This window comes from Jaculus jaculus, chromosome 10 (genome assembly GCF_020740685.1).
Source record: "Jaculus jaculus isolate mJacJac1 chromosome 10, mJacJac1.mat.Y.cur, whole genome shotgun sequence".
Classification (NCBI taxonomy): Eukaryota; Metazoa; Chordata; class Mammalia; order Rodentia; family Dipodidae; genus Jaculus; species Jaculus jaculus.
Window position 1 is genome coordinate 60,093,175 of NC_059111.1, and position 26,046 is coordinate 60,119,220.

At 38.8% G+C, this 26,046-nt stretch overlaps 1 protein-coding gene across 2 annotated transcripts in view; it reads left to right on the plus strand.

The window, feature by feature from the left end:
- The window catches only part of Cdk14 (cyclin dependent kinase 14), a 707,419-nt gene that overhangs the window by 677,070 nt on the left and 4,303 nt on the right, over positions 1–26,046 (plus strand). The gene's annotated exons all lie outside the window — the stretch shown is intronic.

Genomic DNA, 26,046 nt, shown 5'->3' on the forward strand with positions numbered 1-26,046 from the left:
TAATCATTTTGGGGAAACTTCTGTGTCCCTTATGTCATTCTAAACTCTGGAAACTATGGGAAATAAGACAGACACATTTCTACTTTGAGTCAGAATAAGTGTTGGTGCTAGAAGTTGAAATATTATTTAGAAGATTATTGCCCTTCTACCCAGCCTGCAAAGTACAAATCAGTCTACTACCTCCGCTTCCTGGTCTATGATCATTTCTGATCCCCTCCCCCAAAGCTGCTATTTTAAAACTTTTTTAAAATACTATGATACTAAACTTCTTTTTTGTTAACAAGAGTAATATATGTCCAATGTATAAAATTAAAATCAACAGAAGTATACAGTATGAAGAAAACATGCCCTGTGATCTCACTTTTTTATGCACATGTAACCACTATCCATGAGTCTTATCATCATCTAGTCACTGGCTTCTGTCTGACCACTGGTGTACCATTGTCATCTTCTTCATGCTAATCATATAAAATAGGAAAATTAAGTCCCCAAATTATGATTTTAGACTTCATCTCTACAGACATGGAAAGAGTTTGTATTTGGATATAATTGCCACTGATCCTATAGAATTCATACATGTGGGGCTGGAGAGATGGCTTAGCTGTTAAGGCATTTGCCTACAAAGCCAAAGGACACAGGTTCAATTCCCCAGGACCCATGTTAGCCAGATACACAAGGGGGCACACACATCTGGAGTTCGTTTGCAAAGGCTGGAGGCCCTGGCACACCCATTCTCTCTCTCTCTCTCTCTCTCTCTCTCTCTCTCTCTCTCTCTCTCTTTCCATCTCCCCCTCTTTCTCTGTCAAATAAATAAATAAATAAATATTTTTAAAGGAATCCATACATGTGAGGTTAGCAGTTTTTCACCATATATTGTAGTATGTATTAATAACAGAAGTAATTAATAAATGTGTTCTTTTTGGAAAGCATTCCTCCAAGAAAGCACTTAATAATATCTAAAAATTTTTCTACCTTTTAGAAAATCTTGATCTCTTCACTATTAGTAGCTAATGTATATCTCTTCAGATTCTTTGATATGTGTGACATTTTACACTTATGATTTCAATGACTATTATTTGAATTTTATTCAGATTCAAATTATATGAAGTTCAGTTTATATGCCTTGAGAGTGATATTCATGTGAATTCAAATTATTTTAGCCAAATAGCTGTAATCTTTCCTATTACAAAAGAGGAAACACAATAAAAAATAAGATATGATGAAGTTTAGCAGACATATTCAGTACAGTAGCATTCACTTTTCAACATAAAAGTAAGCATTCTTTGATTATATTTTATTATTATATATTCTATCTGTTGGTTTATAAACTGAAATGTTTCTAGTCCACATAATTTAATTAACTACAGTCACAATCAATTAGAATGAATATGGGTTTTGGAGTAATAAAATCTGGGTGCATGTTCCAGCTTTGCCACTTTCTAGAAGTAAGGTCTAATATAAATGATGTTTGTAGTCTACATTTCATATCCTTCATTAGATTAGGTAGTGAATAGTTATATTGCTAATATTGGTTCAAAGAGTCCATAAGTTGTGATTTTTGTCTAAGGATTTATGAGCCAAATTAAACATGATGGACTGAGTTATTTAGAGAGCTTAGGTTTTGCTATGGCTAAATAAAAGAAATGTTGGCACGGTTCATTGTTCACTCAGGGTCACAGACCAATGCCGGCTCAATCTCTACAGAGTGCTCTTCTTTGTTCCCTTTTGGAAAAAGATTCGCCAAGATGGATACAGCCCCCTAAGGCTGCCTCATGGATTCACACACTTTATTAGTTAAGCAGGTCTAATATCCATTCCTTAATTTCCAAAAGAGCTAGAGAAGATATTATACCAGGGGCCAGAAGGCACATAACTAGAAATTATTGAATGGCAGTAATGACAACCACAGAAATGTTAGAGGGACACAAACGTATGACTCCTATGCAAGCAGGGAAACACGCACAGCTCAAAGGCATCAATAAAAATAGAAAGTGAATGGAAGAGAGAGGCAGGCATTAAATAAAGTGACTGGGTCTAGACATCAGTCACACACTTTTAGGCCAGAAGAGGGTAGCAAACAGCAGGCTAAGTGAATTGATCCTCAGTTTCCTCTGGGTATCAGAGGTAGGATATATGCTCCTTTTAAAGGTCCTCATGGCCTCTTGGCCTTGCTGTTTTGCTCTGCTCCAAGTATTACTTCTGGAATCACCATCTTCACTGAGGTGATACTTTGTATTTTGAATAGTTCCTAGTGCTTCTTTATCATGGCACATCACTGACCAATCTAGAGGTATCAACACTATGGCCACTGGGCTCCACAAACCACTAAAACAATCACACCAAAGTTTTCTGCCCTCTCAGAACCTCTAAAGAGCATCCTATCTTCCTCTACTTCAAAAGGTGAATGATCCTCTTTTATCATTTCATAGGAATAAATGCCAAATTAAAAGGAGTTCAAATTTTATTGTGCCAAGTCCAAGTTTTTCCTTAAACTTCCTATACTACTGCCTAATTTAAAAGGGTTACAGGTTTGCAGATTTCACAGAGGCCTATATATTTAGAATAAACATGTTTAGAATTTCTCTGTAGAGTATTTCCTCAAAATATCACCATCTAGGGGGCTAGTGAGATGGCTTAGCAATTGACTCTCCAAGACCAGACCAAGTAAGCCAGATGCATAAGGGGACACATGCATCTGGAGTTTGTTTGCAGTGACTGGAGGCCTTGGCACGCCCATTCTCTCCCCCTCTCTGTCTCTCCCTCTTTCTCTCTCAAATAAATAAATAAAAATAAAGTTTAAAAAATATCATCAGTTGATGTTCAAATGGTGGGGGTGTGGAAATGGCTGTGCAAGGAAGTATATGTTTAGAGGGAAGGGAAAATAAGCAAAGGGTAAATGTGAAGCTTCAAGGACAAGAAAAGAGCAGTGTGGTCTTTCTGCATTTCAAGTAGAATAGTGGTCAGAAGCTTCTGTAGGCTCTGCTTTTGAAACTCTTCGTCTATTTATTCAATGTACAACGGACAAAACAGCGTAAAATTGAAAAAAAGAAAAATAAAGGTAACATTCAGGGAGCTGAAATAATTCTGTACAAATTACCTTGAACAGCCAAGCCAACAAGCAGACCAGCAAGAGGAGTAAGGTAGAGGTTAGATGTGGTTGCTATGGCAACTGTATGCTGATTGAAATGGTTGAAAATCATGATTTATACCTACGTTCACATTTTCCTCCTTCTTCTCTAGCTCCTGGAGGTTTGCAGCATTTAGGGTCTTGCTGCTGCCATGCCTACCTGTAGAGAGATCCATGACACCTAAAGGTGCTTTCTCCTAGAAAGGAAGGCACAAGTAGCTCATGCCCTAGTCTGAACAGGGTAAGAGATAGATAAAGTTCATCCCTGGAAGTACAGGTGAGCAAGAACATCAAAAAGCCAAGCAAGCTTCCAGACCACATTCCCATATGCCACAGCTCTGACATGACAGAAGTAGGGACCACAGAGACCAGGTCAGCCTGTGGGAAGCCGACAGCAAACCAGGTATTGGTCTTCTGAAGATCAGAAGGAACACTAATATTGATTAGAGCAGTAGGAACAGTAGGGATGAGAAGACTTCAACTTGTATGTCTGTGTTTTAGCTTTTCACCTAGAGAATAGAATAAAAATACCTACCTTGAAAGGTTGCTGTTAGGGGTGGTGGCACACTAAATTCTCTCAAAAACTCAGACAAATAAATAAAGTTTGTGTCTACAATCCTCCCTGTGCAAGATAAGATGGGAGGCTGCAAGTTCTTAGGTAATGTTTCTACCTTAAAAGGGAAAATTATAGCTCAAGGTCATTGGCAAAGCTATGAGAAAACTTCACAATAGTTTGTATTTCAGAGCCACATAGAAATAAAGAAAGCCTGATAAATGAACTGGTTATTAATGCTAATTAATATTATTAGCAAGAACAAATACCATAGAACTGATTTCTATTTATCTTTCATCATTCATCAATATTGTCACATTGATAATAATGTTAAAAAAAAATAAGAAAAGGGAAGATGAGGGGGTTTTGTTGTTGGTTGTTTGAGGTAGGATCTTACTCCAGCCCAAGCTGACCTGAAACTCATTCTGTAGTCCCAGGCTAGCCTCAAATTCAGTGATCCTCCTACCCCTGCCTCTCAAGTGCTAGGGTTAAAGGTGTGCACCACCACACTCAGTTCTGGAAAAGGAGTTTTTTAGTCAGCGTTGCAACTCTCAGGATCTAAACAGAGGACCCACTACTCATATATGTTCCTTTTGACTCTATTGCCTTCATCACATAGAATGTTCTAGGCTCTACCTCTGTTGAAGGAAGTATGCTGCAAAGACTGAGATATTTTTTGTTTTGTTTCAGTTTGTGTCTGTATTTTTATCAAAAAAGGAAGGCATGCTCAGGTTGAGTCCTTTGTTCAACAAAAAACATTTCCTTCAAGCACTTTTCACGGAAGGAATCACCCTTCATTCATCAGTGACTTATGTCAGCATGGGTACCTTTTCTCTAACTGGCTGTCATGCTTATCAGTGTATTGCCCACGAAGGGTTTAGTTAGAGTAGGAAGGAGGGATGACATTAAAGAATTGAGAGGAGTTACAAAAAATAAAATCTGCTCAAATTATTAAAAGTAAACATTTCTATTGCAAAGCAATGTGACATTTCCTATATCACACTATTAAAAACTCAATAATGCACATAAACGTTATCTTAAAATTATGAATTTAGGGCCTAGAGGGGAAGCTCAGGGGGGGGGATGTAAGCATAACAAAGTACACACAATTGTGTATGGGAAAGCAGCAGATATGTGGAAGAAAATGAATATAGAAATTTATTCAATTTGAAAGTGATTCTTGACTTCACAGTGGCAAAATTTTGGATTTCAGTAGGAAAGAATTGATAGTCAAAAGATTATTGTGGCACATGTAATTCTGCTTAGCAGGGCAACCCTCAAAATAGTGACTATTACTGGATATTTTTAAACATTTTTATTTGCTTATTTATTTATTTGAGAGAGAGAGAAAGAGAACGAGGCAGATAGAGAGAAAGAGAATGGGCATGCCAGGGCCTCTAGCCGCTGCAAATGAACTCCAGATGCAGGTGCCACCTTGTGCATTTGGCTTACGTGTGTTCTAGGGAATGGAACCTGGGTCCTTTGGCTTTGCAGGCAAGCACCTTAATCACTAAACCATATCTCCAGCCCATGACTGGATATTTTTGTCAGGTTCAGTAGTGTTTATCCAGTTTCATTTCAAAGTCCTTCTCATTTAATCTATTCTTGCTTTTCCCAGTTTGCTAAGCATCTCTTTCTTTACTTGATCATATGAACCACTATTTGGGCCATTCTCTCTATCTGGTTCTGATGTCCTATCTGAAACACACATCTCTACTGTGGAGATTACTAGCCCTATCAAAATCCACAGAACTAAATTAATTTTATCCTGTCTTCACATTTCACCAGACATACATCAGTCCCTAAAAGTCAACCTCATTAGAATTTCTTTTTAATAAGGAAGTAGAGAGGCAAATTTAGCTTTATTATATTAACCCAAGTGCAAGTATTTTATATCCTATTTGGGCGAAATACTTAATAACTGATTATGAGACTTACATAAACTGTAGCATTGAAACATAGGAGTTTAATAATTAAGAAACAAAAGACTGTTTCTCTTTTGGCATTTCAGGCCCAGTCTCTTTGTGCCTGACATCTCATGAAGAGCAACTGATTACCAAATCAACTTCCTGGAGCAGATTATACTGATGTGCTTTCAATTTATATACTTTATACAATATACACTGTGTTTAATTGTTATGCTTAAATGAAACTGTGATGATTTTCCCCCATGATAACATGAAACAACTAAGCCACTAGATGTTTTTTTTTCTTTAATTCCAAATGACACCAAGTATTAAAAAGTCAGAACTTTTCAAAAGGACTTAACAGAGAGTCATGAGACGTGACAGGGCTTAGGGTGCAATTTTAATGCCAACAGACTGGAAAACAAACAGCACAACTCAGGCAAGACATGACTTTGTTCTTTAACATCTATGTGAAGAGGAAATAAGATCTTTCTGAGACATGGTCTCATTCAAAGGTATGGAAGGGAAAATGTCATATTCTTGACTCTGCGCATTGTGTATGGGATTCTGTTTTGAGATAAGATTAAGGGACTTTGCACTGTATCTCATAATAGAAGCTCCATTCACTTAACTTGGCTGGTGCTTTTGTTTCAGTCTTCCACAGTGGACAGTAAAAAAGCATGACACATCCCTTAACCCTACAAGCCTAGAATGTACTGGCCACTCTCACTACATTCTGCAGCACTTTTGCCAATGAAAATAAGAGATGAACCCCAAGCCTACTACCACTGTTCTTTGCTCTGACACTAAACCACTGAGCTATTGGCACTTTAATTGTTTTATACCAAGAGGAAATCAATTGTGTTGATGGGAATGCCTTATTCATCAGACATTACAGGCTTTACATTTAAAAAAAAATATTTTATTTTTGTTTATTTGAGAGAGGGAGAAAGAGAGAGAAAGTAAGAGAGAGAATGGGCATGCCAGGGCATCCAGCCACTGCAAACAAACTCCAGACACATGTATCACCCTATGTACCTGGCTTACGTGGGCCCTGAGGAATTGAACCTTGGTCCTTTGGCTTTGTAGGCAAGTTCTTTAACTGCTAAGCCATCCCTCCAGCCCAGGCATCACATTTTTAATGAGCTGGAACTCCTAGGCCAAGATGCACAACCACAGTGCATCAAGAGTAGTGATTGTGGTGGCATTTTCTAATTTAGTACAGTTACTCTTTAAAGGATTTAATGGTATTTCGGAACCCCAAACTCTGTGATTAGAAAGTCTGTCTGATGTGTATCAATCAAAAACAGCGGATCATGTTTGAATTATAAAGCATAGCATAGCAGTAAGGTTAGAGCTATTCTTACACTTCCCCCCCTTTCATAACTGCATAGACAAATGGAAAGACACAAGTGAATAAACTGTCCACCCTTAAGTATCTAAAGTATCTTTCCAATACTAGAAAATCTCCAAATTGTCCCAAGGGCTGTGTTTTCAAAATTATGGTACTTTGGAAGAATCTTAATTTCTATATCATCATTTATCCCTAACACTGAATATTTCTTATAGGTACAATAAACAATTCCAGCCTTAAATATTAAAAGACCTAGTACTTTGTAACCTAGTGGCATCATAAAGAAGATAACTGGTCCTGAAGAGATGGCTGTCTGGATAAAGCTTTTATCACCCAAGCATGAGGCCTTGAGTGTGGACCCCCAGAATTTATGAAAATATAGAGTGGGCATAGTGGCCTGCCTGTGATCCCCAAGCTCAGAGGGCAGGGACAGGGATACCTAGGGCAAGCTGGATAAGTAGAGTAGTCACATCAGCAAGCTCTGGGTTCAAGTGAGAAACCCTGCCTCAATAAATAAGGTGGAGAGTGCCCAAGGAAAACGTTCTGTGCCAGTCTCTATATGTGTGTGCATACACACATACATGCATGCACTGAGAAGCCATCTGTTTACCCTAGCCTTCAACAACAACTTGAGTCTTCATAAGTGAAAACTCTGTACTTTCCTTGGGTTGGAACCTGAGATTGTCCTGCTCAAAGCCTCCCACAACTCCTCATTACACACAGAATAAAACCAAACACCTGAACAGGTTCTGTAAGGCCCTCTGCTCTGTCACCCTGGCCTTTCCTTCAGCTACCCTGGGTCCACCTGCATGTCTATCCTGATGCGGATATGTGCCTGCTGCACTGGCCATTCACTGCTTCTGAGAGCCATTGACTTGGCAAGATGGCACAATTTTTCCCTCTTTAGTCATTGTGGTTGGACATAGATGGGGAAGTCCAGTTCTTTTGGCCCTCTGGGGAGTACATTTCTACTTTGGCTTAGTTGTCCTTGCCATTTCCCTTTTAGAGCCAGATCCCTTTCAGGCTGTACTGTTTGATGTTTAACATTTGCCTCTTCAGAAAGCAAGAAGGTCTTTATTGGTTATGTTTGACTGTGTCCTGGGGTATAGACTCCCACAATGGATGATGGGAGCTGTTTTTAAAAACTGATTTGTAGCATTTCTAGAAATTTTAACATTGAGTACTTTCATGGTAGTTCAAGCCAATTTTAGAACACCACTGGGTCCTTGCTTTCATATTTCAGGCATTACTGCCTTATATACCCTAAAAATTATTTACTAAAAAATATGTGCCCAGAGCATGGCATGGTGGTGCATTTTCTAAATCATAGCACATAGGAGGCTAAGGCAGGAGTATCACAAGCTCAATGCCAACCTGGGCTATATTGTGACACTGAAAAGATTATTTCCAAGAAAAATAGGTTCTCAGTAAGTTTTTTCTGAGTTCATTTAAGCAGGACATCAATGGTATAGATTCCATCACAGCTCACAGTGCTTCCCAGAGTGATCTGTGCTAATTTGCACTTCTTGCCAGTTAAGGGTTGTGGCCTTGCATGGCTTCATGACATTGTATAGGCATGCAAATGTCAATAGATGTGCCAGTAGACACATCTATTGAGAGAATACCTCAGAACTATGGAGAGGAGCATATTAATGGCCATGACTTCAACAGCCTAATCATTAAAACAAAATGTGGCCCACTATGACCTCAATAAAAAGAAATAACACCCAAACCCCAGAGTCTAGATTATGTCTCCTCTAAGGAGATGAGTAAAACTCCCAGGCCCATCTGGGGATTTGACAGGAAAGAAGGCTGTGGCCCAACTCCCACCATCTTATCAAGAGCCTTCTGCCCTTCTGAGTTGTTTCACATTTATAACACATTGGCTTACATTTTGAGATTGAGTTGAAAGCATATTTTTTCATTTTCATATAGCAAAGTATCAACGTTGCTATGTCTTTTTTTAATAATAAACTTGTAAGACACTACATATTAATCCTGTTATTCCTGCCAAGGTTTCTAACTCTTTCTGATTTGTCCTAGTTTTAACACTAAAACCCCTCATGCAGACAAATTGAGATCAATAATCTCTAGCTCCTAGGAAAGTGTGGGTCCTATTAGGAATGTTCTAGGTAGTTAAACTTGCTGCCGATATTCCAGAAGACATCAAAATTACTAGAAAAATTGCTTTTTAAAATTGATTTATTTGCAAGCAGAGAGAGTGTTTGTGTACAGACAGACAAATAGAAAGAGAATGAGCATGCCAGGGTCTCTAACCACTCCAAAGGAACCCCTGCTGCAGGTGACACTTTGTGCATGCACATTTTCATGGGTACTGGAGAATTGGGTTGTTAGGATTTGCAGGCAAGTTCCTTAACCTCTGAGCCATCTCTCCATCCTTTTATTTTCAAATCCATAGGACAGGGTCCTATCTTCAGACACTTTGAAACCAATATATAGAAAAGTACTTTGGGTAGGAAAACAAATGCCATGTGAGCACAAAACACTACTATTTATTTCTCACACTGACATTTGTGTCCTGACTTAAGTATTTTAGAGCTTACTTTGGACATTATAGAAATGTAGTAGCTAACAGTAGAATAACCTACTAAATCACTTTAATAGAACTGAGTGTAACTTTGAGGTAAATGCACTCTGAAGGACTTTTCATGTACATAGCTGATGCTTCCACACATCAACATTCAATGATTTGTCCTTGTTAGAGAAACTGTTCAGTGGTCCTATTTGCTGTGAGTTTGGGGAGCTTAACTAGTAGTTCAGCATCCACACCCCTGAGCAGGAGACCTTCCTTGACTTGCTGGACCCACCTTCATCTCTACAGATATTTCCTAGTTAGAAAATAATAGTGTTAAAAACTGCCCACAATGTGTCACTTTGTGACAGTGTTGGAATATGAATCCATAAGCATAGACATGTTTGGTATAATTTAATATTTATGCATTCACCTGTGCTTAGTGCAATAGTACAATAAAAGTATAGACTAATAAGAGAGGAAAAAACAAAGTAGAAGCAGACCATTTTCGACTTACTACAGTGGACAACACAGCATTCACAAAAGGAACAAAAACACCAATAAAAATACTCACACCATTTACAAGTGAAAGAAGCTTGAGGTAAAAGATTGAGGCTATCATTTCTCATGATAAGAGAAGACCCAGGAGAATATTACAGTAAACAGGTCATTACAACACAGAGTCTGTATCCAAACAGGCAGAAAGGAAGCATGTGGCATAAGAGGATCAGTGGATACAGGACCATCCAACATTTGGCTTGTTTGCAACTGCATTCATGTATCTTGCACATGGATGCTGTTACTGGGGAGTTCACAACTGTAGGATTGGAAAGGGATCTTCCATGAACCAAAATGATCCTGGTTTGTGTTGACTTGATTCTCTACTAACCAACTGATTATATGTGATCTAATTATTCTACAGACATGAATATTTTTATCTTTGCAAAGTTCTGATAAGTATTATGCATTGTAAAACAGGTTCAAAGTGGAAGGTGAACAAATAAACTAAATTTAGAACTCTAAGCATGAAAACGTACTGTATTTCAACATTGTAGACTATAATGCTGTACATGCTTTAGTTTGGAAAACAGATGAGTTTACCCATAGTGAGGTCAAATATCTTCTCAAATCTTTAATTTAAATTCAACAAGAACCCTTGTGTTTGTCTCACTTCTAAGTACTTACAAGCAGTTTTATGAGACTTGTGTGTGTTCATATACATTGAAAGAAATGCACATGATGGTGAGTTACAAGATCTATCTAAATATGCTTAATAAGACTGTAATATGTAAGGAGGGTTAAAGAGTCAGATTCCTATTTAATTAACTTACACTCACTTGAGAACAAACTTGTAAAGGTATGCTGAGCAAATAAGAGTGGATTGAAACTTCCTGTCAAGATGGTGTCCGCCTAACCATGCCTCACCTCGTGAGGAAGGAAAGGCAAGATCTTTAGTGTTCACTGGGGTTTTTAGGGGTTTGTTGATCCTCATAGATCTCCAGTGGGAAGGTGTGGAGGAGTGAAGTGGGGAATGTGCTGATTCCCATGCTCTCGAGTAGCCCATCAGCCCCCCAGTCCTCTCCAGCAGTCAGCCTAGCCACCGTCACAGCCACGGGTTCCCGCTGCATGAACTGCAGGCTGAATGGACCCAGGCCATCAGGCAAGCATTCTCCCTGCCCTAGGCTTTCCTGCCACCATGGAGCTCCACATGCGAATGCTGTCCCACTTTCCACTGCTTCCCCCATACCACCCCCATGCCCAGACCTAGGCCAGCAGGCTAGCATTCCCCTCACTAGGCTTTCCAACAACCCTGGAGCTCCACAGAACACTGCCCCACACACATATACCACCCAAGCGCAGACCCAGGACAGCAGACTAGTGTTTCTTCCTCCCTATGCTTTCTTGCACAGGGTCCCTCCATACATGACCACCTTCCTCCTGCCCTGCATGGACCAGATCTTACTGCATTTCCTGCAAGCTACATGGACCCAGGCCTCCTCCCTCCCCTGTTCTGCCACCCCACCAGGATGACCACCAATCCTCCCCCCACCCACCCCGCACTTCACCTGAGAGCACAGCAGTCCCATATCCCCACCCTGCCTTGTCACAGTACCAGGCAGTCCCATCCACTCCCTGCCACAGAGTCCCAGTGGATCCACTGTCCTATTTCCTCACCCCTCCGCAGCCCAGCCACACCACCAGTCTGCTTTGTCCCATTCCCTCCTACCCTCTGTCCCCTCAGTCCACCTGACCACCATGAAGTCCCATACACCGAGTCACCCAACAAGAAGCCCTTCATCATGTCCCTGGGCCCCCACCAGAGCCTCACGGGTCCTGTCATCTGAGCATCCTGCCTTCTGAGCCCCATTGCCATCAGAAGCCAGGTTGAAGCAATCATACAAGGAATTAATCACTGAAAACACTTCAAGGGTAAACTACAGCTTCCTCTTACATTAAACAAGATTCCTACACTGTGATGGGCAGACCATAGCACAAAAGGAATAACATGAAAAATCAAATTCAAGTAAATACAACAAGGTTTTCCAGTCCCACAATGGATGTCTGTAATCAAAACATAGAACAGGCAATAGGATCACAACCCAAAAATGATACAAGCTATGCAACATCAACCAAGCAAATAGCAGAACTTGCAGAAAATCAAAAAAGGGCCAATAATTGTATGAATGCTATCCTCACAAGATTAGATCTAATAGAAAAGAACCAGGAAGGATTCCAAAGACAGTTAAATGGTCTGAAGGAGAGAGAGAGGGAAAAAAAGAGGACCTCAGTAACCAGCTGGATAAACTCAATGAAGACATAAATAAATGCAAGGATGAATTCCAAGAAGCATTAATAAAATCAGAAAATGACATAAAAAGGGAACTTGACAGATGGATGGAAATTATACATAAAAACGCAGTAGAAAATACAAACCAAATTGAACAAGCCCAAAACTCTATAGAAGCTCTCAAGAATAGAGTCAGCCACATGGAGGATAGAAACTTAGAACTGGGAGATAACCAGGAGAAACAGTTTGTGAGTCCAAAAGTTTCAATAAGTTCAAAAATTTTGTGAGCAGAACATGAGGGAACTTTGGGATACCCTTAAACATATCAACATTCAGATCCTGGGAATACCAGAAAAGGAAAGAAATTCAGACAAAAGGCATGGAGAACTTATTCAACAAAATTGTTGAAGAAAACTTTCCCACTCACTGAAAAGATAGTCCCATCAAGTTACAAGAAGCTAACAGAACTCCAAACAGACTGGACCAAAGGAGAAACTCTCCAAGACACATTATCATTAAGACTCTAAACATTGACACCAAAGAGAAAATCCTAAAAGCAGCTAGAGAAAAACAGCACACCACTTTCAAAGGAAACCCCATCACAATTACTTCAGACTTCTCAGTGGAAACCTAGAAAGCAAGAAGGACCTGGAATGGAACACTGCAAAATCTAAGAACTTATGGCTTCCATTGAAAACTACTCTACCCAGCAAAAGTATCCCTCATCATAGAAGGTGAAAGAAAAACATTCCATGATAAAACTCAGCTTTACAACTATGTGAACACAAAGCCAAACCTACAGAGAGTACTTCAGGGAATTTTCCACACAGAAGAATCAAATAATCAATCTCAAGTGCCTACAAGTACCAGATCACAATAACCAAACTCAGAGAAGGCACAAAAAATTACACAGTCCGAGAAAACACCAAACCACATAAGCCACCACAATATGGTAGGGATTAAATCACACCTCACAGTTATTACCTAAAATATGAATTGCCTTAATTCACCCATCAAGGGAAATAAGCTGGCAGGGTGGATCAGAAAATTGGAACCCTCAATCTGCTGTCTTCAAGAAACCCACCTCACCACTAAAGACAGATGCCTCCTCAGAGCAAAAGGTTGGAAAATGATATTCTAAGCAAATGGAAATAAAAAAAAACAAGCAAGTGTAGCATACTAATATCAGATAAAATAGACTTCAAATCAAAAGTAATCAAAAATGACAAAGAAGGCCACTTCCTACTTAGCAAGGGAGTGATCCAACAAGGGGATATCACAATCATCAATCTTTGTGCACCAAACACAGGTCCACCACAGCTCATAAAACAAAACCTACTTCACAACAAAACAGAAATAAGCACCAACACCATCATAGTTGGGGACTTCAATACTCCACTCTCAGCAATAGATAGATAAATGAAACAGAAAAATTAACAGGGAAGTAAGAGAGCTTAACAAAACCATAGATCAATTAGACCTAGCATCTACAGAACATTCCACCCCAAATCCACAAATTAGACATTCTTCAGCAGCCCATGGAAACTTCTATAAAATAGATCATATATTGTGTCATAAAGTCTGCCTCCATATATTTAGGAAGACTGACATCATTTCCTGCATGATATCAGATAACAATGCTGTATTGCTAGAAATTAACAACAAAAGAATCTCACCAGCTCCTAGAAACAGAGCAACACACTTTCTAAACAATAGAATGGTTAGTGGACAAAATAAAAAATGAAATTGTGAAATTTCTAGGTGTGAATGACTATGAGGACATAACATATCCAAACTTATGGAACACAATGAAGGCGTTCCTCAGGGGAAAATTCATAGCACTTGATGCTTTCATTACCAAGACAGAGAGATCCCAAATCAATAACATAACCATCCACCTAGAAGCATTTAAGTATCCAACCCAAAAAGCTCCAGATACAAAGATATGATGAATATCAGAGCAGGTATTAATGAATTCAAAACTAAGAAAACAATTAAGAAAATTGATTAAACAAAGAGCTGGTTCTTTTAAAAAATAAACAAGGCTGAAAAATTCCTGACCCATTTGATCAAGCAAAAAAAGGAGACACTTCAAGTTCCCAAAATTAGAAATGAAAAAGGAGAGAACACATCAGACTTAAGTGACATTGGGAGAATCATCAGGACTTATTTCAAAAACCTCTACTGTACAAAACTGGCTAATATGGAGGAAATGGCTGAACTCCTGCACAAGCTAAACTCAGAGCAGATTAATTCCTAAACAAACCTATCACACCCATTGAGATTGAAATAGTAATCAAAAACCTTCCCCAAAAGAAGAGCCCAAGAGCAGCTGGCTTGTCAACTGAATTCTATCAAACCATCATGGAAGACCTGAAACCAGTTTTTCTTCAACTGTGCCACACAATTGGATAATAGGGAAAGCATCCCAACTCCTTTGAAGCTAGTATCACACTAATACCAAAACCAGGCAGAGATGCCACAAGGAAAGAAAACTATAGGCCCATTTCTCTGATGAATTTAGACACAAAGATCCTGAACAAAATCTTCACAAACCAAATTCAACAACACATCAAAAGCATTATTCACCTTGATCAAGTAGGCTTCATCCCAGGAATGTACTGTTGGTTCAACATACAGAAATCTGTCAATGTTAATACATCACATAAATAAACTTAAACACAATAACCACATAATCATTTTGATAGACGCAGAAAAGGTCTTTGTCAAAATACATTACTTCATGATCAAAACATTGGAAAGAATTAGCATGGTTGAATTACTTCTCAACATATTAAAGGCTATATATAAGGCTCCTAAAGCCCAAATAATACTTAATGGGAAGAGACTGAAGAAATTCCCATTGAGATCAGGAATGACAGAGGTGTCCACTTTCACCTCTGCTCTTCAACGTAGTACTGGAACAGGAGAAAGCAATAAAAGGGGTATAGTTTTTGAAAGGAAGAAGTTAAGTTAGCTTTATTCGCAGATGACATGATTCTATACATAGAGACCCAATAACCTCCATCTCAAACCCTTACTGGTGACTAACTACTTCATCAAAGTAGCAGGATACAAAATCAATGCACAAAAATCAGTAGCCTTTCTAGATGCTAAAGACAAAGATACAAAGACATAAGCGACATTGCCCATTTCCAATAGCAATAAAAAATAAAAGACTTTAAAATAATATTAACCAAGGATGTGAAAGGCCATACAATGTAAACATAAAAACACTAAAGAATGAAATTGAGGAGAACTTGAGAAAACGAAAAGATCTCCCATCCTCCTGGATAGGCAGAATTAACATTGTGAAAACGGCAATATTACCAAAAGCAATATACATATTTAATGTAATAAAAACCCAACATTTTTCTTCACAGAGATAGAAAAAATGATCTCAAAATTCATATGAAATGGCAGAGGGCCTCAGATATCCAAGCATATCCTCAGCAAAAGAAATACCTCTGGAGGCAGCACCATACCTTATCTAAAGCTATATTACAAAGCCATAGTAATATAAACACATGGTACTGACATAAAACAGGATTATAGGCCAATGGAACAGAATTGAGGACTTGGACTTTGTGTCAAGTAACTGTAGCTATTTGATATTTGACAAAGGCCCTAACAATGTAGTCTGGAATAAAAGACAGCATCTTCAATAAATGGTGCTGGACAAATTGGGTAACCATTTGAATGATAAGAAACTTGTTCCACACATCTTGCCATGCACAAAAATCAAGTCCAAATGGATCAAAGACCTCAATATAAGACTGGAAATTCTGCTACTACTGGAAGAAAGAGTAAGAGGAACTTTTCATGATATAGGAGTGGGGAAAAAAACACTTCCTGAACAAAACCCCAGTAGCTCAGGAACTTAACCAATCACTCAACCATTGGGATATCATGAAGTTGAAAGTTTTGTCTTGTTTTGTTTTGTTTCCCACAGACAAGCATAAAATAACCAGAGTCAATAGATTACCCACAGAATGGGAGAAAATTTTTGCTGGCTATACAACTGACAGTTGCCTAATTTCTAGAATCTACAAAGAACTCAAAAACCTAAACAACTAAAAGTCAAACAACCCACTCACAAAATGGGGCACAGAACTGTGCAGGGAGTTCTCAGAGGAAGAAATACAAATGGCAAACACACACTTAAGTAAAATTTCAACATCCCTAATCATCAGGGAAATGAAAATTTAGACAACTATGAGATTCTACCTTATCCCAGTAAGGATAGCAAACATTAAAAAAATCTAATGAAAATAAATGCTGACAAAGGTGTGAGGAAGTAGGAAGCTTTATTCACTGTTGGTGGGAAAGATGATACAACAACTATGGAAAACAATATGGAGACCCCTAAAATGGTTGACTATAGAGTTATCAACAGACCCAGTTATTCCCTTACTGGGCATTTATTCTAAAAGCTCCATGCCTCAGTTCAGAAAGATTGGTTCAACCATGTTTGTAGCTGCTCAATTCATAATAGCTAAGAGCTGGAATCAACCCAGTTGTCCATAATTACACGAATATATAACGAAGGTGTGGTATATCTACACAATGGAATTCTACACAGCAGTAAGGAAAAATGACACAATAATATTTGAAGAAAAATGGTCAAACTTGGGACCCAAAACTGGACCCAAATGGAAATGGTACCATAAAATCCTATATTCTGAAAGACAGATTAAAAGGCTGAATCTTCTTCACTTCGTCAGGGCCTGGAGAGGGTCTGAGGAAGACTAACCTTAATTTTCTCCTCTTTCTCTTTCTCTCTCTCCCGCCCCCTCTCTCTCCCTCTTCTCTTTTGTATTACCTATCATTTTCTTCCTTCTTTTTCCTTGGCACTGGCATGTATCTCCCAGTACCAGGATGCAGTTAACATCCACCATGAGCTGTTGATCAGAGAGACCTACAAGTTTTCCCAAAGGAAGATAGATTTTGTCAGAGTTTTTGGTGACCCACCAAAGGTTAATGGTAAGACCCTACTGCCAAAGACACTATATTCTGTCAGTACAGAACATGGAGAGACCTGGATAGAATCGGGAAGAGACTAGACAATTAGATCATCTAGTGCTAAGAAGGTGCTACATGAGCAACTGGGGGAAAATGACCAATCTCTGTCCAAGCAACTCATGGTCTAAACTACTCAGCAGCAAACAACCTAACTTGATGCTCACGCAAGTGCAATAGTGGCACACAGCCATGGTGGGTAACCAACTGCTCTTGATTTGCCTAACTGATCTGCTCAGTGGAATGGAACCCATGGCTGGAACTGGGAAACAAGACAAAACCATATCCCCAAAACAAGCCTGCTCTCCATTATCAAGTTCCCACCAACCATGGACATACACCTATTAAATTCTCTCTAAAATAACAATGGTTATCCCATTTATCTGGTGCTGAATTCACTTTCCCTTGGAGAATTTGCTTCTCTTTTTCAGATGGATACAGAACCTGAGGAGAGAATCAGCCCATTGCACCTCAGTGAAACCATAGAGTAACTGGGGAAATGAGCAGCAGTTCTGCTTTCTTGGTGAACCTGGTACCAGCACAATGGTGAAGGAGATAAACACAGAGAACACTCAACTCCTACCAAAACCATATACCCAGAGACACAGAGGCTCCCAAGACCTCATCACTGAAGTACTCCTTAAATGAACCCAACATGGTTCAGGGAAATTTGTGGAAGAGGGGGTGGGAATATTGTTAGTGCTGCAACTTAGAACATTATGCACAGAGACATTGCATCTTCCACATAACTGATGGCTACCCCGACAATGTGCGACCCACATTCCCCAATGAGGAGGGTCCCTTTGGAGGGGGTTATACAGGGAGGAGGCTAATGATGGTACCAACATAGCTGCATACACACTGTGTACATAACTAGTGAAAAAATTCAAAAAAAAAAGATTCAAATAATATGAAATCCTTGAAGTGATTTCAATGAGCTATTTTAAGCCTCACATAATTTTAAAATATATAAATAGATTTCACACAAATACAAATATACTTTACTATTTCACTATTCATACATATATATAGTTATGTGTCTTGGTGTTTCTGAGAAGGCTAGTTCAGGAATTTCCCAGCACCTTTTTCTTCCACAGTGGTAGGCAGCAGTTCCAGCTTTGCCATCCTTTTGTCCATCTGTGTGTAAAATATGACCAGTGTTTGACATTTGCATAAACTTGATTTAATAAATAGCCACACCATTAAAATAGAGCATTATTTTCAATCAATGCTAATTATACCTCATATAATGCCTGGTGTTTAATGAGGATTTCAATAAATGTTTGTTGGTAATGATGATTATTAAAATGATATGTTAAGCCTGTCTCCTCATTTGAGAAATGCTTTGTTTTGAAATGTCAGACTTACAGCCTTGCCTGAATTTTTTTAATTAAAATCACTACTTTGGCACAAAGCTTAAAATGTGCGAAGTTGCTGCAATTAGTGAATTGTGCATCCATATGGATGTTACCAAACAGCTTTCAACTTAAAGGATTTGGGCTATTTTGAATGATGGACCTTCTGTTAAGCTTAAAACAAAGCCTGTCTATCTCAGTATTCACTTTAATTAATATTGTCTTCCTGGTCTCAAAGATGTGTTCTCATCTAAGGGGAAAGAAGTGTGATAAGTTAGAGAAGTAGGTTTAACTAAATTCCTACTTCCTTCTGCTTCATATCATCTCCCCCATCTAACAAGGAACTGTAGGCTGTAGACTTAGAAACACTTTTTTTAAAGTGTTAGTCTCAAAAAAAAGCTGTATTTCTAAGTAATTCATGACATGAACTCACTGAACAAATAAGTAAGTTAAGCTGTTCTCCAATTATCTGAATTCAATAAGAATACAAAAACTTGGGCTAGAAAGATAGCTTAGCAGCTAAAGCACTTGAATGCAAAGCTAAAGGACCCACATTCAATTCTCCAAAATCCACATAAAGTCAGATGCACAAGGTGGCACACATGCATGTGGAGTTCATTTGCAGTAGCTGGAGGCCCTGGTGTGCCCTTTTTCTCCCCCCACCTCAGAGAAATAAATAAAAATAAAATATAAAAAAATCAAAAACTTACTTTAAGCCCATTGTTAATATAAAATCTGTCATATAAAAGCTGATATGTGTAAATATGAGCATACATAAACATGAGAATGTTTATATGTGTGTACATATAATAACCATGTTTGCCTTGTCACTTATCACTTTATATCTTACTTGTGGACTTAATTCTCTACAATAGTGAACTGTGCTTAAAGATAAATTACATACAAAGATTCACTTTAGTTTTTCTTAGTGTTTTGAACAAAATGTTTCAAAGTAGACAGGTTAGTTGGTTTTCCCAGACAATTTTCATGTGAAAGCTGTACACATGATACTTTGTGAGAGTTCTGAACTTTATTCTCAACAATATTCCTTCAGACTTTATGCATTTTAGTAAATGTCCTAATCTCTTGATTTTTTTCAAACATTCCTTCAATGAATACTGTCAGAAAATCATTCTGATGGCTTCTGGAATCCACTCACTTAGAAACTCTAATAAGTTCAGTTTTGAATACTTTTTTAAAAGTCAGGCAAATAATGTTACTTTTAAAAATATTTATTGAATTATTAATAAAATAATAAATGTGAAAATTTACAGAGTGGAATTATATTTTTCCAGAATTTATGAGTAAACCAATCCATCCAATATGTGAGTGAAAAGGCATAAGTCCACTAAAGAATGCCACCATGTGTGAAGTTCTATTTTGCTTTGTTTTTCTCCTTTATTCTAGCATTATTGAAAGCCATTCTCAAAATCTTCTCAATCTGGCACAAAGCCACCCTAATTTTTCCTTATTACTATATCATTTATTGTTTTCATTTTTGTTTTTTCAAGTGCATAATTAATTACATGACCTTCTTTAGAAGCCTCCTATTCACCACTTCTTTGGTGTGTGCATTTGAGAAAGAAGTTATCATCAGTTCTACTCTGTTAGAAACTTCATCAGTGAGATTCCTTTTTTTTCTTACTTAGAACCTACTAGGGCTACAAAGGTGGCTCAGCAGTTAAGGCACTTGCCTACAAAGCTTGAACAACCCAGGATTTATTCCCAAGTACCCACATAACCCAAACACACAAAGTGGCTCATACATAAGGAGTTCATTGGCAATGGCTAAAGACTCTGGCATACCCATTCTCTCTCTCTCTCTCTCTCTCTCTCTCTCTCTGTCTGTCTCTCTCGTGTGCATACACACTCCTTCTGTCTGTCTGTTTGTCTCTAAATAAATAAATAAGTAAATAAATAAATAAAAGAAAAGAACCTACTTGTTTTATGAATTCTATACTGTATTTGTAGGCATGAGGTAGCTTCCTTTCTGTCACGTTTTTAGTGTCTTCCTTCACTGTTATGTAGACACTTTGTCACAAGAAGTTCCTGAATAGAAATGAGCAGATTGCCCCAGAGCAACACATTCATTGGACAATATCTGTTCACAAGTTAGGTGATGAACAAAGAGCCTAGAGTTGCTTCAATTTTGAGCCAAAATAATCACTTCTCTCCAGTGAGTCTTAGAGGAAAAGGAAAAAATAATATCCATTTTCCTGTAGAAAAAAAGAATACTTTGAGGAGGGACAGTGGAGCAGGAATACACACACACAAACACAAAAACAAACACTAAACCTTAGAGAGAGTAAACAGGCCAGCATGAAACACAGACCATCTGAACATATTGGGGCACCCTGAGCTGGAGCCTTGGCTGTTCTGTCCCTCTGGCATGTATGTGTGCAGGGGTGTGTGTGTGTGTACACACAAGGATTTATCTGGAAGCACACAGGGAATTAGAAAGAGCCTGGCCCATTCTTAATTTGGCTCTGTTTGCTTGCATTTACCACTTAAGGGCTTCTACATTCAGTTTGCTCAAAAGAGTGATGAAGCACTCCTTACTTGTGCCTTGAATCAGAAATGCATGAAGTGCAGCTGCAGAGATAATGCATTTTCCCCAAAGGCTTTGGCTGAGCAAATTAGGTGTCAATGGGGTGCCCGCGCAGGCAGTACTCTCTCTAATTAGTCTCTTGAGCCTAGTTGGTGGCGGGTATGAGATGATCTAATCAATTGGTCTGTGTCTGATGGTTCGTGTAAAAATCCTACCAGGCAAACTCTCTCCCACAGGTCACCCACCTGCACAGCGGGACTGCTCATTTTCATTTCTCATCTCCTCCATCACACGATGCTGATAGTTGGTTTTAAGAAAATTGAATCCAAAAAATATCTAGTTCATAGGGCACATGGGTCAGAACAAAGTTGCATTATGGGTACCAGCAATCTAATTAATTAATATTTATAGGTGAGAAGCCCTATGTAGACATTTCTGAATACGGATTTTATCAATTGAATCCAATTTCTTATTTAAAACATTCATTTTAGAGAAAGAACAGTGTAAAAACTGAAAGCCAAATATAAATGGCACCCACTAATGATATGGTTTACATTCCTGTGGGCAGATGTACACACTGTTGAGCTTCTCCCTCATAGTCACTGTCCCTTGATACGTGCATGCATTGTGTTAAATGATCAACCACATGTGAGGGGAGGATTTACATTTGTCATATTTTACTTCTATATATCCTTACCCATGAACTATAGGATAACATTTAGATTTCTAAAATGTTTATATTGTCTCATTAAATTAAAGCTAATGTGAAGGGACATACATGATCAGGTAAAAGCTTTAGGCAGGGCAAGTGGCACAATGTGGACTGCTCAGTCTTCTCACAGTGATGGATGTGTTACTGTCATTGGCACCCCATTATTTTCTTTTTTAGATTATTTCAGTTATGTGCATGCTCACACACGTGTCATGCAACACACATGTTGACATCAAAATTGACTGTACTTCACCTTCTTTAAGACTGGGTCTCCTAGCCGGGCATGGTGGTACACGCCTTTAATCCTAGCACTCCGGAGGCAGAGGTAGGAGGATCACCATGAGTTCGAGGCCACCCTGAGACTACATGGTGAATTCTAGGACAGCCTGGGCTTACAGTGAGACCCTACCTCAAAAAGAAAAAAAAAAAAAAAAAAAGACTGGGTCTCTTACCACTGCGAATGCACCTGGCCCATGAGTGGATTTACATGGACATTGTGGAATGGAGCCCAGCCTGGCAGGGTATGCCCACAGGTTCCTTTAATGGCCAAGCCATCCTCCTACCCCCATTATTTTCTTATTCTTGTATTCTTCCATTGAATGCCAACTCCCAACCCTGAATAATGGACTTACCATAATCATTGCACTCACCATTTACTCACCAATTACTGATACTATATACTATCCCTTATTATCCAATTGTGCTTACACCATAAGTTAGGTATATGTGGCCAAAAAAGTAAGTCTTAAATTAGCTCCACAAGATAGTAACAGGTGTAAGGTGGCAACATAATTTATTATTAGAGGAAGTAAAATATATTGAATATCAAACCATTCATTTCAAATACAGTATCATGGAGTAAGCAATATGTGTTTCCAGCCCCACCTTCTTGACTGGTGGTGTATCTGTGGATGTCCTCTGTATCCAACATAGTACCTGAATGGCAGGTACAGAGTTGCTAGTTCATGAGGAGGAGCTGAGGCTGTCACTGAATGTGTCAAAGGAAACTCCATGTCAGAGAACACCCACTCCCAGGCTTTTAGATCCTTCTTTTTCGCCCCTTCTATTCATTCATCAACTACTTACTGAGTGCCTGAGTCATACCTGAGCTATGCCTGAGGACACATTGGTTAACAAACCCACATTTAATCAGTAATAATGATACCACATGTGTCCTTACTTGCTTCTTTACAGGAAGTATTTTGAAAGGGACTAAATAAAGTCTTGGGTTCAGAAATTCAGCTTGTGGACCAGGTTTCCATTCTGTTGCTTAAAATGGTAGAAAGGAGAAGAAACAGGCAAAGACTATGTTACTTGGGTGTAGTCACAGAAAGTTTGTGCCTAGGCAAGCTAGTGTGAAGAAAAAAAAAAAAACAAAGTTCCTTAATTTCTGTTTAAACTAGACAGAAGCAAAAGGACACTTTTGTTATCTGCCTAATATAAATGTAAAGGATGGTAGTGGGGCTGGGGACTGGGTAAAGGTACCTGCAGCGGAGAAGTGTGCTAGAAACAATGCAGGAACAAGCACCCTCTCTCTCCTGAATATCAGAAACCTCAGAAAAGGAGTCCGGGCCTAACTCAGAATGTGTGCTTACATACCAGCAGCTGGTACAGCAAAGGAGGATTTTCTTTATTTCCCCTGAAGAAAGTGGTATGGGGATAGGGACTAAGAGGGCTGCTCTCTATAGTTGTTGCTAGAGTTGCAACTTCCAGGCAAAGAGGTCTATGCCCAACCAGGCGGGGGTAAGGAGTGACCAGGTGAGCCACACAGAGAACCGCACACACAGCAGCAAGTATTTGAGATATCAACAATAGAGGAGGCGTTAAGAATTAGTGGTAGCAAAGGGCTTGTGTGGTCTCCATTGATATCAGGGCCTCTCCCAAAACAGTAATAGAATGGAATGTTTACATTCTACCTAGTCAAAGAACTCTCAAGAACAGAAGGTGATCCCTACCTTATATCATTTATTTAAAAGTAACAAAAATGGATGAAAGATCTAACTACAAGGGCTAAAACTAGAGGCACTCATAGAAGAAAATATAGGAGCAAATCTTTGTGATGTTGGGTTTCACATTGGAAATTTAAATGTGACACAAAAAGTAAAAGCAGCAAGATAAAAATGTGTAATTTGGACTTCATCACACTTCAAAGGACATAATGGGGTGAAAAGACAATCCATAGAACAGGAAAAACATTTGCAAATCTTGTATTTGATAAGAGAGTAATATCCAAAACTATATAAAGAACTGCCACTCAATAACAAAAAGCTCTATTTTAAAGTTAGTAAAGGACTTGAATAAATACTTCCTTAAAGAAGATAGGCATATGGCAAGTAAGCACATTAAAAGAGGTTTGACATCACTAACCATAAGTCAATGTAAACCAGTTCACTGTAATAGGAAAACTATAATTTAAAACCTATAACACAAGTATAAGGAAGGCTATAGAGAAATTGGAACCCTCTGCATTACTGGTAAGAATGTAAATGGTGCACCACTGTGGAAAATTCTACAAAAATTTAAATATAGACTTGATATATTACCCAGAATTTTGCTCCTAGATATATAACCAAAATAGTTGAACATGGATTAGAAAAACACCTTCTTACATGAATGTTCAAGTAGCCACAAAATTTATTCTCAATAGCTAGAGTGATATGACCCAAATATATACAAACAAATGAGTTGATAAAGCAAATAGTTTAAAAGTTGATGAAAATATCTATGTAGTACAGTATTATTCAGGTATACCCAATAATGAAGTACTGACACATAGGATAATATGAATGAACCTCAAAAACACACTAATTAAAAGCAGCCAGCTACAATACGATGGATCCCACCTTACATAATTCCACCTATATGAAATATCCAGAATAGGTAAAGCCATTGAGAGGGAGAGGTGATTTCATGATTGCTAGGAAATGAGGCAAGGAAAGAATGGGGAATGGCTGCTTCAGAGATATGGAGTCCCCTTTGAAGGTGATGAGACCATGGTTGTACAACATTGAAAAGGTTAGTGGAGAGATGGCTTAGCAGTTAAGCACTTGCCTGTGAAGCCTAAAACCCCAGTTTGAGGCTCGATTCCCCAGGATCCACATTAGCCAGATGCACAAGGGGGCGCACACATCTGGAGTTCGTTTACAGTGGCTGGAGGCCCTGGCGCGCCCATTCTCTCTCCCTCTCCCTCTCCCTCTTTCTCTCTCTGTCACTCTCAAATAAATGAATAAATAATTTAAAACCAAATTCCTTAAGAGAAAGTTTGTGAACCATGAATGAAAATAAATGTAATTGCAAATGCTCAGAAAGGAAAGGAAGAAGAGCAATAAGAATTGAGCAGAAGTGTAAAATATGACAACCTCATCATAGTGAATGAGAGAGATGAGTTGAGGGTGGGTGATGATACTATCCTAATGAGCAAAACTTTTTGCTCTCTTTGTCAGAGCATTGCTAGCTTGCTGCCAACTGAGGGCAGTGTCCTCAGTGTGACAGCTCATGGGGGCAAGGATGTTATGAGCTCCCCCAGGCAGTCAGCACCTGTGGGAGCAGCTCTGGCTAAGGTTCCCAGAGGATGACAACAGAGTCTCCCCATGGCAGGGACAGGCAGGTGTGGCCGGCCTCAGTAGCAGAAATGAGCTTCTAAGTCTAGTAGATGAATGGGTTTTGGGATAAAGTGAAGCTAAGGAATTTTAACCTTTAAGTCCCATGCCTTGCCTGGCCAAGTATTCTCTTCCCAATCTGAAGAGATACAAAAAGATGAATATGGGTTAAAAAGAACTACTTTCAGGTGTGGTGCCCCACACCTTTAATCCCAGCAATCAGGAGGCAGAGGTAGGAGGATCCTAGTGAGTTCAAGGCCACCCTGAGACTACAAACTGAATTCTAGGTCAGCCTAGGCTAGAGTGAGACCCTACCTTTAAAGTACAAACAAATAAGTAACACATTTTTTAAAAAATAAAGAAATACTCAGGGACTATTCCTTCATTCTCCTTGAACCACTCACATATTAGGGGTTCCAGCTTTCAGGCAGGTTTTATTGGAAACACGTGGTCCTATACAGGATGTTGGGAAGAAGGTCATGCTGGCCACTTTCTATTCCACTGAATCTAAAATAACTGATAACAAGCGACCAAGGAATCATGTGCTGCTG